We start from the raw sequence: 14,446 nt of genomic DNA on the forward strand, positions 1-14,446 counted from the left end.
CATATTTGAATTCTTAAAATTGAAAACAATAAACTTCCCAGAAGTGTTTAAGCCATATTTGGTTATTCATTCAATCTCTTTTAACCTTTCTTTGACTCAGGTTTGCAGGCACTCTGCCTTTTAAAAAGTGGTTCAGGCATGCAGAAAAGTCCAACACAAATAATTCTGGTTCCCTGACAAGGAAATACTTTAGAAGTATTGCTTCTATTGATGATGATTCATTTTAGAATTTACAGGTATACCCAACTACTTCAGCCAAGGGACACGGGTAGCGCTGTGGTGTAAACCATTGAGCTTTGGGCTTGCTGATTGGAAGGTCAGCAGTTCGAATCCCCGCGATGGGGTGAGCTCCCGTTTTTCAGTCTAAACCACTGAGCTTCTTGGGCTTGCTGACCATAAGATCAGCGGTTTGTATCCCTGTGACGGGGTGAGCTCCCGTTGCTCGGTCCCTGCTCCTGCCAACCTAGCAGTTTGAAAGCACATCAAAGTGCAAGTAGATAAATAGGTACCACTCTGGCGGGAAGGTAAACGGCATTTCCGTGCACTGCTCTGGTTTCGCCATACGCGGCTTGGTCATGCTGGCCACATGACCTGGAAAAACTGTCTGCGGACAAACGTCGGCTCCCTTGGCCAATAAAGCGAGATGAGCGCCGCAACCCCAGAGTTGTTTGCAACTGGACTTAACTGTCAGGGGTCCTTTACGTTTAGCTTTTTACTTCAGCCAATAAGCCTTACAGATGCTAATTAGATTAGACTGGCAGAAATGAAAAGCATTTTTTAAAGAATATGTTTAAGAAACACACAATACATAAATGAATGACACTTTTCATCTGACACTGAAAGGACATCGAAGTCATGCCAGGTGAAGCTCCCTAGTAAGATCATTTTTGAGTAGGGATATCTCATCTCAGAAGGCCCCTTGGCCATTATCCACCTCACCCTCCCTCGGCCTGTAAAGTGAGATGAGCGTCGCAACCCCAGAGTTGTCTGCAACTGGAATTGACTGTCAGGGGTCCTTTACCTTTACCTTTTTAACCTTCCAGGGGTCCTTTGCCTTTACCTTTACTGGTGGTGGCCACACTTTGGAATTCCCTCCCCCTTGTATATTAGACAGCTGCCTCCTCTGTTGTCTTTTTGGTGCCTACCGGAGTCCTTCCCCTTTCAACAAGCCTTTTAAGTTGAGATCTTTCCCATTCTGCATCTGTTCTGGAATTGTTTTAAAGATTTATATAAATGTTTTAGCACTTGGGCTCCTGTAGGAAGTAGGGTGGGGTATACAGTTAATAAACAAATTGTAAATATTTTTTTGGTGCCTTTCTAGATGGTGTATTGGGGTTCTTCCCAGGAAGTAGGTACAGCTTCACTCATAAGTCCTGGAGTGCACCAGCAGCAGACCAAACCACTAGTTGCTTTTGCTGGAAGGTTCTGCAGGGTGGATTTCATCCAGATTTGATTCTATCCTCCCACCATTCTAGTGTAGAGTAGCTTTGGCTCAGCAAGCCAAGCTCCTTGAAGTGTGAGATTAGCTGTGATGGGGTACCATTCTACTCTGTTAAAACAGATGTGATGTTCATTAGAACTTCTAAATCAAACTTAGACTTGTGGCAAAGAGCATGGAGTTCTGTTGATTGCATGTGGGAAATCCCATGCTTTCAACACGCTCTTCCATTCTCAGGCTGGCAAGGTAATTTTCGTTTTTCTCTCAGCTGCTGGCAGAGTAAATGGTTGCATGCTCTCTAGACAAAACAAGTGCGGGGAGATGAATCTCTGAAATGCACATTAAGGTTATTTATTTATTTTAAGAAGAAGAGGAATCAGATATTTCCCAATTAATGAATAAGTGAAGCTCTGTCAACTGTTTTTTTTTGTACCAGGCACATTAGAAAAAGCCCTTAATCATTTATTTCATTGGAAAGGACTATTCCAAAGCAATTACAACCTATCAGGTAAACAAACACGTACATCAGAATTGTCTATATATAGTTATACTATAGACAATTGAAGTTAGAGTGTTGCTCTGGTTTGGTTTGCCATTCTCTCACAGCTTTCTGACAGGTTCCTTTGTATTCATGCAAAATACAAAGAAAAGCCACCTGCATTTTATTTCAAAAACAGAATTAAGACTGTGCATTTCAGAATGCCACTTTTCTGTCCTTTAGGTAGGATGAATTTGCCCCATCCCCATTCTAGAGGAAGCCTCAAGAGAACCTACTGGATCTTTGAAAGGGTGCCATCACCCATAGCACACATTCTCCTGCAGTGTTATATCCATCTGCTCATTGAGCAATATGGAATTAGCTGGTCACCCATTGTGGGACTGAACAATACTTTTTAAAGTTCTTTCACTGCAACACACTCAACCTGAATTTGTGACTGTTGAGTTGGCTAGTATTGATTGATCTGATTGGTGTCTCCTTGCCACAACAAGGGGTATTTTTGTCCTAGGATAGAAATTAATAAATGCTAGGATTGTGATTATTTGGGGTGGGAAGGGAGAAATATAAGTTGAAAAGAAATTCCTGGATAGCCTGGCCAATAAGGGAACAATAGAGAGCCATTGAGGGCCCATTGAGGGTCATTAACAAGACAAGGGGCCTCTTGTTGTTGTTTAGTCATTTAGTGTGTCCGACTCTTTGTGACCCCATGGACCAGAGCATGCCAGGCACTCCTGTCCTCCACTGTCTCCCACAGTTTGGTTAAACTCATGCTAGTAGCTTCGAGAACAACCATCTCATCCTCTGCCATCCCCTTCTCCTTGTGCCCTCCATCTTTCCCAACATCAGGGTCTTTTTCAGGGAGTCTTCTCTTCTCATGAGGTGGCCAAAGTACTGGAGCCTCAGCTTCAGGATCTGTCCTTCCAGGGAGCACTCAGGGCTGATTTCCTTCAGAACGGATAGGTTTGATCTTCTTGCAGTCCATGGGACTCTCCAGAGTCTCCTCCAGCACCATAATTCAAAAGCATCAATTCTTCGGCGATCAGCCTTCTTGATGGTCCAGCTCTCACTTCCATACATCACTACTGGGCCCTAGGTATGACCAGAAACTGGGGATTTGGAAGGTTGGCAGGGTAACTGCTCTGGGGGAGGGCAAGGGGTTACTGGGAGGAAGCAGTGGGGGGACTGGGATCTATCTTTTTGAGGGAAGCAGCCTGAAGGTTACTTGTGCTGCTGCCTCTGGAAATGTGCATGCTGTAAGATCTGGACCCCCTCCATGTAAGACTGAAGGTGTAAATAGGTGGATAATCCCTATTGCTTAAAGCACGACAGTCCCCACCGTGTTTTCTATTCTCCAAAGAGACACAGGCCTTGTGCGTGTGGCTGTGGCCTCATGCGGTCTTGCCACTGCTTGGCAGAGAGAGGGGTGGGTACCGGGCTTTTGTAACATTATAATTAGAACAATCATGAGACTGTAGGCTGAGTGGCATTTTAACAACCATCTCCTTTTAGAGAAGGCTTGCTTGGTTTGATGTTCTCAGGGCCAGGGGAGCTTTTCACACAAAGCTCAATTCAAGGCGAATGCCCAGGCTCCTCTCCAGGCAAAACACCAGAGGAGCTCCACAGGAAGATAAAGCTATTTTGAAAAAATCAGTGACATTTCCTAGAGGAACTCTGCCCCACCCCCTCCCCCTCCATTTTTTAATTATTATTATTATTATTAGTAGTAGTAGTAGTAGTAGTAGTAGTATTTATTAAATTTATGTCCCATCCTATACCCACTATACCCAGAGGTCTCAGGGCAGTTCACAGAACAAAATCAAAATATAAAACCATTTGATGCCACAAAAGACAGACATCCCATTTAACTAGCATGAGTAATGGGCCCTGATACACACACAATCCATACAGTTCTCTAAACCTCTCAGGGGGACTATATTGTTATCTGAAGACTGCCTTTCTAGTTTTAAAAAACTGTTCACTGTCTTTTGGAATCATACCATGAGACTATTTTTGCTATCCTTGAGGGGCATTTCCCAGGTTCTTATTAGTTCTCCCTATTCAAGACTTACAGCTTTGTTACCTTCTCTCCCTTGAGTCTTTCCTGGCATGTGACTATGTGTTTCTCATATCTTCTTGCACCACCTCATCCTATTCTTCTCCTTATCGCTATGGTCCCTCATCATCTTCAAGCAAACAGAGATGGGATTAGATGAGAAATCTAATCAAAGGGAGGTGACCTGGCCAGTGTGAGAGGATGACTCTCTGAAGGCCAGCCTCAGGGAAGTGGCAGAATGACAAATAGAAATGCAAGCTGTGTGGTAATAGATAAATAGCGAGTTTTCAGTGGTGCACAGAGAAGATGTAGTACTTCTGCCTGAATCTAATAGTCTGGCCATAGAAGAAGAAGAGTTTGGATTTGATATCCCGCCTTTCACTCCCTTTAAGGAGTCTCAAAGCAGCTAACATTCTCCTTTCCTTTCCTCCCCCACAACAAACACTCTGTGAGGTGTGGGGGGGCTGAGAGACACCAGAGAAGTGTGACTAGCCCAAGGTCACCCAGCAGCTGCATGTGGAGGAGTGGGGAAGCGAACCCGGTTCACCAGATTACGAGTCTACTGCTCTTAACCACTACACCACACTGGCTCTCCAACACCTCCCTCTCCAACAGTCCCCGCCTATGCATGGCCTTGTTCATCCAGCCAAGTTCTGAAGAAGATTCACCTCATCCAGTGATATGGTGCAAAAGCATGAGCTCAGAGAAAGGGCATATTGTTCATATGCAGGGGATTCTAAGCTCCACTCCTGATATCTCCTGTTAAAAAGGATCTCAGTAGCATCACTGGTATGGGACGCGGGTGGCGCTGTGGTCTAAACCACTGAGCCTAGGGCTTGCCGATCCCCACGACTGGGTGAGCTCCCATTGCTCGGTCCCTGCTCCTGCCGACCTAGCAGTTCGAAAGCACATCAAAGTGCAAGTAGATAAATAGGTACCGCTCCAGCGGGAAGGTAAACGGTGTTTCCGTGCGCTGCTCTGGTTTGCCAGAAGCGGCTTAGTCATGCTGGCCGCATGACCCGGAAAAACTCTCTGTGGACAAACGTCGGCTCCCTCGGCTAGTAAAGCGAGATGAGCACCGCAACCTCAGAGTCTTTCACAACTGGACTTAACTGTCAGGGGTCCTTTACCTTTACCTATTTAGCAGCACTGGTAATGACCTACTCCACCCAAGACCCTGCAGAATTTCCCCAGTCAGATTCAAAAGCACTGGGACTAACTCCATTTAGAGCAGCACCAAATATCTATATACTCTTCCTTCAAATCCCACCTTTTCTATGTAGCCTCTGGTTGACTTCCTTCATACAATACCTCATCCCCCCCCCGAAACCAAGTTTATTGATGTGCAACTTAATTTTATGCATATTCTTCCCCATTGCCTTTTTCTCTTTTTCCTTCTCCTTTCCCTTCCTTGACATTTCTATTGTAAACTCCACCGGGCATACCTCAGTCTTTTTCACTTGCCCTAGGAGCAGCCAGCCAGCAGCAGCAGTGCCATTAGATGTGGCATCTCACCAGCACTGTCACATAGGTAAAGGTAAAGATACCCCTGACCATTAGGTCCAGTTGCGGACGACTCTGTGGTTGCAGCGCTCATTTTGCTTTATTGGCTGAGGGAGCTGGCCAGCATGACTAAGCTGCTTCTGGCAAACCAGAGCAGCGCATGGAAACTCCGTTTACCTTCCCGCCAGAGCAGTACCTATTTATCTACTTGCACTTTGACATGCTTTCGAACTGCTAGGTTGGCAGGAGCTGGGATCAAGCAATGGGAGCTCACCCTGTCACAGGGATTCGAACCTCCGACCTTCTGATCGGCAATCCTAGGCTCTGTGGTTTAACTCACAGTGCCACTCACGTCCCAAATGCCACTGCCGCATACTGAGATGGTGAAAGAGGTGGGGCAGGGTGGTAGCAAGGTCAAGACAGTTTGGGGGCTCCCAACCCACCCTGACCTTACCACTGCTCTGCTCCGCCCCCTCACCATCCTGGTACATGGCAGCACTTAACTTTCCTGTTGAGTATTTCTGTTCCCATGGAAAGTTGAACCACTCTGCCCCACATGATAATAGCCACTGTATAGTGTTAGGTGAGATGGTTTCTACATCGTAGCTATGATGCCTGTGATGGTCCACAAACACAGGTTTGATAGATCCCTCCCATTTCCTACTGACAACTGAGTGTACATATTAAAACTTCATTACCCTTTTACCTTTAATTTCATCTCCTTTGTCACTTTGAAAGTCTCCGAAATTATAAAGCACTACAATAGCGTCTTTATCATTGAAGGAAAGGTTTACTTCATGGTTGTCACCTGAGTTTTCTAGAACTGACTGTCCTTCATACTTTTCCTGACATCAAAAGGACAGGAAAACCATAAGCAATCAGCAATGGTTTTCTCTTTATCACCAGTAAATGTTGCCAAAAAAAAAAAAAAACCAGATAAAGAAATGGTTTTAAATAACATTAAACGGGGAGGGGGGGATGACCTCACCAACAACAAAATGACCAAAAATAAATAAGCCTTAATTCTTAAAGACCACCACAACAGCTAAAGATCATCCAGTTAGTTCCTATTCTGAGCTTTATATAATTCAGCACAGCAAATGCTAGCAGGAGGCTCACCCACATTAATTGAAACTTGCTGTGCCCTGTGGCAACACCTAAAAGCAAGAGGTGTTAAAAACATCATAAACCCATCACCTCCTACACACTGGGGTATTTTTTACTCCAGAAGGTCAGAGTTGTAAGAAGAATTTGCACTGCTTAAGCCAAATCAAGCTGAGTGGCACTGCAAGCTGGAAAAGAATTTCATTAAATAGCTTTCTCTCATGAAGCATTTCTAAATATTCCCGGCTCGGATATATCTCTGCTTGTGGCACCCCAAGACACAGAAATGGAGAAAGCCCCTAAATGTTTGGCCATTTACAACGCAATGCAGCAGATGATTTGGTGGTGGTGAAGCTGTGGTTGGCTGAGCTGCCCTAATGCCACAAAACAAAACACAAAACAAAACAATATTTATACCCCACCCATTTGGCTGGGTTTCCCAGGGGTCGCCCTAGATAAGGTCAGGCAGAAGGTTTTTTGGAGAGGGAGGGAAGAAGATGGGTGGGACGGAGGTAAGGACGGAGGAGGAAGGCATGTAAAAACTAAGACGAGTAAGATTTTCCCCACTTGCATCAGAATACAGTTATACCTCATGTTACATTTGCTTCAGGTTACATGTTTTTGGATTGCGGACCGCGGGAAACTCGGAAGTACCGGAATGGGATATTTCCAGATTTCACCGCTGGTGAATGTGCAGTAGCGCTAAATTGTGCTTAACACGTGTGCAGAAACACCAAATCACCAAATCATAAAGGGACACGTTGCTTCAGCTTGCAAACACTGCGGTTTGTGGACGTGCCTCCATCACAGATTACGTCCACAACCCGAGGTTCCACTGTATTCAACGTCTTCTTAAAATAAACCTGAGGGTTTCCTGAGCCAATTGGAGACCTGGAGGAAAGGACAAACTGTGTCAAAAAGGACTCCCTCCAAGAGCCCGTTCGTAGCCTCATGGGCTGCTTTGAAAAGCTGCTACCAGGAAACTGCCCCATAGATTCTGAGAAGGAGGCAGCAAAGCTGGAGGTGAGACACATCAGAAGTTGCAGGACCCCAGATACACTAAAGAGAACAGTTGCTCCAACCAAGCTTTTCTAAGCCTCTGTCTCCAGGCTCCACCCCTTTCAAGGTTTTAAAGGGACAACCCTCACCTTCAGCAGGGGGCCAGTCCACTGTCCCTTAGACCTTTTTTATTTTGAAAAAGTAAAAAAAAAAAAAAAGAATTCCTAGGCCCCACAAATAACCCAGAGATGCATTTTAAATAATAATAATAATAATAATAATAATAATAATAATAATAATAATTTATTATTTATACCCCGCCCATCTGGCTGGGCCTCCCCAGCCACTCTGGGCGGCTTCCATAGAAACCAAAAATACAGTAAAATATCACACGTTAAAAACTTCCCTGAACAGGGCTGCCTTAAGATGTCTTCTGAATGTCAGGTAGTTGTTTATCGCTTTGACATTTGCTGGAAGGGCGTTCCACAGGGCGGGCGCCATTACCGAGAAGGCCCTCTGCCTGGTTCCCTGTAGCTTTGCTTCTCACAATGAGGGAACCGCCAGAAGGCCCTCGGCGCTGGACCTCAGTGTCCGGGCAGAACGATGAGGGTGGAGACGCTCCTTCAGGTATACTGGGCCGAGGCCGTTTAGGGCTTTAAAGGTCAGCACCAACACTTTGAATTGTGCTCGGAAACATACTGGAAGCCATTGTAGGTCTTTCAAGACCGGTGTTATATGGTCTCGGCGGCCGTCCCCAGTCACCAGTCTAGCTGCCGCATTCTGGATTAGTTGTAGTTTCCGAGTCACCTTCAAAGGTAGCCCCACGTAGAGTGCATTGCAGTAGTCCAAATAAAGGGACACATGTCAAAACACACTGATTCCCCGACTGTCCACGGGCCAGATTTAGAAGGCAATTGGGCAGGATCCAGCCCCCAGGCCTTAGTTTGCCTACCTATGCATAATTAAACTATTTTCCTGTTTGCAGCTCTGAACATATCTAATTGCTTTATAATCAGAATAAAATGTATCTCAATTATTTCACTATTCTCCAAATACTGTATGCGATTAGCATTTGCTAGGCTTCTACCACATTTAGAGACCTATTAAAATTTTTAAGTGATATTTAAAATGTACAAGATGTTATTGGAATGGGAGACAAAAGATGAACAATCTAATCTGTCAAGGTCGTTTTGAAGAGTGATCCTGTCCTCTGGGGTGTTAGCCACCCCTCCCAGTTTGGTGTCATCTGCTAATTTGATCAGGATGCCCTTGAGTCCATCATCCAAGTCATTGATAAAGATGTTGAATAAGACCGGGCCCAAGACAGAACCCTGTGGCACCCCACTAGTCACTCTTCTATATAGATGCTATATAGATGGTACCTAAGACCTAGTAGATTGGCAAAAATGTATAAATCAAAGTCGAATAATTGTTGGAAATGTGAAGAGAAAGAATGAACCCTTTCATATGTGGTGGTCTTCTAATAAGGTTAAAGCTTACTGGGATATGATGTGTAATGAATTGAAAAAGATGTTTAAGATAGCATTTGTAAAAAACAACAACCCAGAAGCTTTTACCTTGGGAATTATGGGATTAGAACTATCTAAACAGTATAGAAATTTATTTACGTATGCAACTACAGCTGCAAAAATGTTATTTGCCCCAAAGTGGAAGGATGAAGATGTCCCAACGAAGGAAGAATAGATACAGAATCTAATGGAGTATGCAGAAATGGCAAAACTTACCGGAAGAATAAGAAATCAAGACAACAAACTTTTTAGAAAGGAATGGAAATGATTTATTGAGTATTTACAAACAAATTGTAAAAAGATCAAGGCATTGGCAGGATTATTGTAACAACCTGCAGTACATATCTCTCTCGCCCTGACCTAGCCACTGTGATCCATGCGACGGTCACCTCCAGACTGGATTATTGTAACTCGCTCTACGTGGGGCTGCCCTTAAGACTGACCCAGAAACTCCAGCGGGTGCAGAATGCCGCGGCGAGACTCCTTATGGGGTCTTCGCTGCGAGATCACATTCAACCGGTACTATACCAGCTGCACTGGCTCCCGGTGGAGTACAGGATCAGGTTTAAGGTGCTGGTTTTAACCTTTAAAGCCCTATACGGCCTAGGACCCTCGTACCTACGGGACCGCCTCTCCTGGTATGCCCCACAGAGAAACCTACGGTCTGCAAATAATAACATCCTCAAGGTCCCAGGCCTCAGAGAGGTTAGGCTGACCTCAACTAGAGCCAGGGCCTTCTCGGCTGCGGCTCCAATCTGGTGGAACGCTCTGTCACAAGAGACTAGGGCCCTGCGGGACCTGACATCCTTCCGCAGGGCCTGCAAGACAGAGTTGTTCCACCAGGCCTTTGGTCAGGGCGCAGCCTGACTCCCTCCTCTGGCAACCTGCTTAGAATCTTGCTTAATTAGTTGCCATTAATTTGATTTTAATTGATTTTTATAATGTAATATTTTTAGAATGTGTGAATATTTGATTGTTTGATTGTTGATTGTTGTTAGCCGCCCTGAGCCCGGCTTCGGCTGGGGAGGGCGGGATATAAATAAAATTTATTATTATTATTATTATTATTATTTTATATATATATATATATATATATATATATATATATATATATATATGAATGAATGAAATAGATGAGTAAAAGAATAAGTTAAGGCAATTTGAAGTATGCAGGAAAGGACAAAAATAAATATAAGGAACTGCAGAAAGAGGGGACAGGGAGTTGAAGTTGAAAATGTTAAAGTTATGGTTAAATAATTGTTGTAATAAATATAAATGAAGAGTATAAATATATATTTTTAAGCATTTGCTAGGCTTCTGGGTTTACTGTGGTGATATTGAGCTCAGACAGACCATCTTTTGTGAGAATGAAGAAAATGAAGAGAATCAGAAGGGTGGTCTGAGTGATGAGGGCTGAGAAATTGAAGAAGCAGTGATTCCATGAGGCAAAAGCAGATAGAAAGGAAGGCTAGAGTGGTGGAAGGAAAGAGACCATATAGAAATCACACTGTAATATCCCATGCGCGGATTAGTATGAGGTGCATGAAAATGTCATTTATCACATGCCTGCACAGTTTGTCAGAGCACTTCAGGGTGTATTACATGGAGAGCCCTCCCTACCAATGATGTTGTGATGATAACCATGTTATAAATTGCAGGGCCATGGGATAAAATACATTTATCATTTATCATGAATCTCTGGTTCAGCCAGCACTGACCACACATCCGTCTCTCTCAGGAACACAGACAGCATTGTAAACAACCATAAAGAAAATCACTTCTTGTTCTTTTTTCACTTCTTTCTTTTTCAGTACTGAGCAAAAATGGCCAGTTCTCTGGCCTATTTGTGGGTGGGAAAAGGAGAAGCTCATTTTGCCAATGTTTCTCTAGGGAACATATTTTCTCCAATTTTCCTATGAGAAATTTCAGCTCAGTTAATTAACTCCATTGTTAGAGCCCCCGACAGAAAATTCTCAGAAAAGATGGGCTCCACCTCTGAGCCAGAGGTTCTGATGTGGCAGTGTCAATCACAAAGAACCACTGAGGAGAAGGGACAACCAACTGGAACTCTGACTCTGCAAGTAGAAAGTGTGTCCTCCCTAAAAGAGTGTTGCAGTGAGACCTGGAGACTGAGCTTCTGGTTGTGGGTGGGCATATTGGACAGCCACAACACCCGATTGGTAGGTCCCTCACTGCTGGGTTTAATCTGGCCATGGGACTCTCAAGAGTCTCCTCCAGCACCATAATTCAAAAGCATCAGTTCTTCGGTGATCAGCCTTCTTTAGGGTCCAGCTTTCACTATAGGGTGTATATATGTGTAAATAAAACATATATCATAATGACACCACAATCTCTGCTGTGCCTCATTTTCCAAAATGAGTAAGAACCCCTGGAACCCAAGGGATCTTGCCCTGCTCAGAGACTTGGATTGCATGCAACAATATTGTTATACGAGTCAGTCATTGAAGAGCCACTTCACACATAATTTTGTCCTTTATATACGTACCTAATAGGATCTAAGTGTGTACTTAAAAATAGAACATGTTTTGCAAACATTTATTTATTATGTGAATTTGCAGCCCTCGTCAAAATTGCTCACTAGCTTGTTGATGGTAATGGGCCCTCCAGTGAACGAACTGAAGTGATAATGAGGTGTTGAAATTTTACTATTATTCATGGCAGGTTAGCTCAAATTTAAAAGGTGTGTTGATGGGAAGCAGAGGAGCCAGCCACTCTGTAGAATTTTCATTCATCTATCCTATCAGTCAAAGTTTGGAGTTTACAACCAATGGTCATTACAATATAAATCACAGAAGATGATATAAAAAATTAGCTGAAAGGAGATTAAAAATACAGATAATCCACTGAATGTTGTAAGATTTGCCTTTGAAAATGTCTTTTGCAACCAAACCTGGTTTGAGTCAGAAAATGACTCATAGCTTTCCTGCAGATCACACATATAATGAACCCTATCAGCACCTGCCTTCCCAACAATGAGCATCTCTGATAATTCCTGAGTTGGGAAAAGCTCTGCTGCCAGGCTTTCACCACACTGAACTCCCCATACCTCCCGGGGGAGTCTGGTCGACTGTTGAACAGATTTTACTGTCAGAAAGAACTTAGAATCATAGAATCATAGAATCATAGAGTTGGAAGAGACCACAAGGGCCATCGAGTCCAATCCCCTGCCAAGCAGGAAACACCATCAGAGCACTCCTGACATATGGTTGTCAAGCCTCTGCTTAAAGACCTCCAAAGAAGGAGACTCCACCACACTCCTTGGCAGCAAATTCCACTGTCGAACAGCTCTTACTGTCAGGAAGTTCTTCCTAATGTTTAGGTGGAATCTTCTTTCTTGTAGTTTGGAGCCATTGCTCCGTGTCCGCTTCTCTGGAGCAGCAGAAAACAACCTTTCTCCCTCCTCTATGTGACATCCTTTTATATATTTGAACATGGCTATCATATCACCCCTTAACCTCCTCTTCTCCAGGCTAAACCTGCCCAGCTCCCTTAGCCGTTCCTCATAAGGCATTGTTTCCAGGCCTTTGACCATTTTGGTTGCCCTCCTCTGGACATGTTCCAGTTTGTCAGTGTCCTTCTTGAACTGTGGTGCCCAGAACTGGACACAGTACTCCAGGTGAGGTCTGACCAGAGCAGAATACAGTGACATTATTACTTCCCTTGATCTAGATGCTATACTCCTATTGATGCAGCCCAGAATTGCATTGGCTTTTTTAGCTGCCGCGTCACACTGTTGGCTCATGTCAAGTTTGTGGTCAACCAAAACCCCTAGATCCTTTTCACATGTACTGCTCTCAAGCCAGGTGCCACCCATCTTGTATTTGTGCCTCTCATTTTTTTTTTGCCCAAGTGCAATACTTTACATTTCTCCCTGTGAAAGTTCATCTTGTTTGTTTTGGCCCAGTTCTCGAATCTGTCAAGGTTGTTTTGAAGTGTGATCCTGTCCTCTGGGGTGTTAGCCACCCCTCCCAGTTTGGTGTCATCTGCAAATTTGATCAGAATGCCCTTGAGTCCATCATCCAAGTCGTTGATAAAGATGTTGAATAAGACCGGGCCCAAGACAGAACCCTGTGGCACCCCACTAGTCACTCTTCTCCAGGATGAAGAGGAACCATTGATGAGCACCCTTTGGGTTCGGTCAGTCAGCCAGTTACAAATCCACTGAGTGGTAGCATAGTCAAGACCGCATTTTACCAGCTTCTTTACAAGAATATCATGGGGCACCTTGTCAAATGCCTTGCTGAAATCAAGGTAGGCTACATCCACTGCGTTCCCTTCATCTACCAGGGTTGTAATTCTGTCAACTTTATTTAGCCAGAATTTTCTTTCTGGTAACTTGAAGCCTATGGTTCAGGTTCTACCCTCCAGAACATGAGAAAACAAGCTTGTTCCATCTTCCCTATGACAGCTCTTTAGTTACTTGAAGTTGGCTATCCTATCTCCTCCCAGTCTATTCTTTACAGGCTAATCAGACCAATTCCCTCAACGATTCTTCATAAAGTTTGATTTCCAGACCCTTGATCAACTTTGTTGCCCTCCTCTGCACATATTCCAACTTGTCAATATCTTTCTTAAATTGTGGTGCTCAGAACTGGACACAGAACTCCAGGTGTGGTGGAGAGTTCTGGCACCTCTTTTTCTAGAAAAAAAATAGCACTGGTCAAAAGCCTTATTGAAATCAAGATACTCTATGTCTACAGCATTCCCCTGATCCGCCAAGCTTGTATCTCTCTCTCTCTCTCTCTCTCTCTCTCTCTCTCTCTCTCTCTCTCCCCTTGTTTTTGAGAAACTCATGTTGAATCTTAGTAATCACTGCATCCTTTTCTTAAATGTTCACAGACCGTCTGTTTATCAGTTCTAGGACCTCTTTCCTGGTATCAGTGTCAAGCTCACCGGTCGGTAGTTACCTGGATCTTTAAAGATGGGGACAATATTTGCCCACCTCCAGTCTGCAGGGACCTCACCTGTTTTCCAAGAATTCTCATAGATTATAGACGGAGGCCCTGAGATTACACCCACAACCTCCTTTAGTACCACATCTTTTCCTATCTTGGATTGATCATTAATGAAACATGGACACATATGTAAAACTTAAAAACAGGGTGCACACACTCATACACTCATAATTCCTCTCTCTCACACAAATATGCATACTGTACAGTTTTTTAAAAAAATTGAAGGTGCAACACTGACCAAAAAACTGTGACATAAAGCACATTTTTAAAAAATAACGACATTCCATGTGTCCCTTGATTGAATAAAGCCTGAGCTCTTTGCAAAGTGTCTGTGTTGATGAATGC

The sequence above is a fragment of the Podarcis erhardii genome, assembly GCF_964252035.2.
Source record: "Podarcis erhardii genome assembly, chromosome: 13".
Lineage (NCBI taxonomy): Eukaryota > Metazoa > Chordata > Lepidosauria > Squamata > Lacertidae > Podarcis > Podarcis erhardii.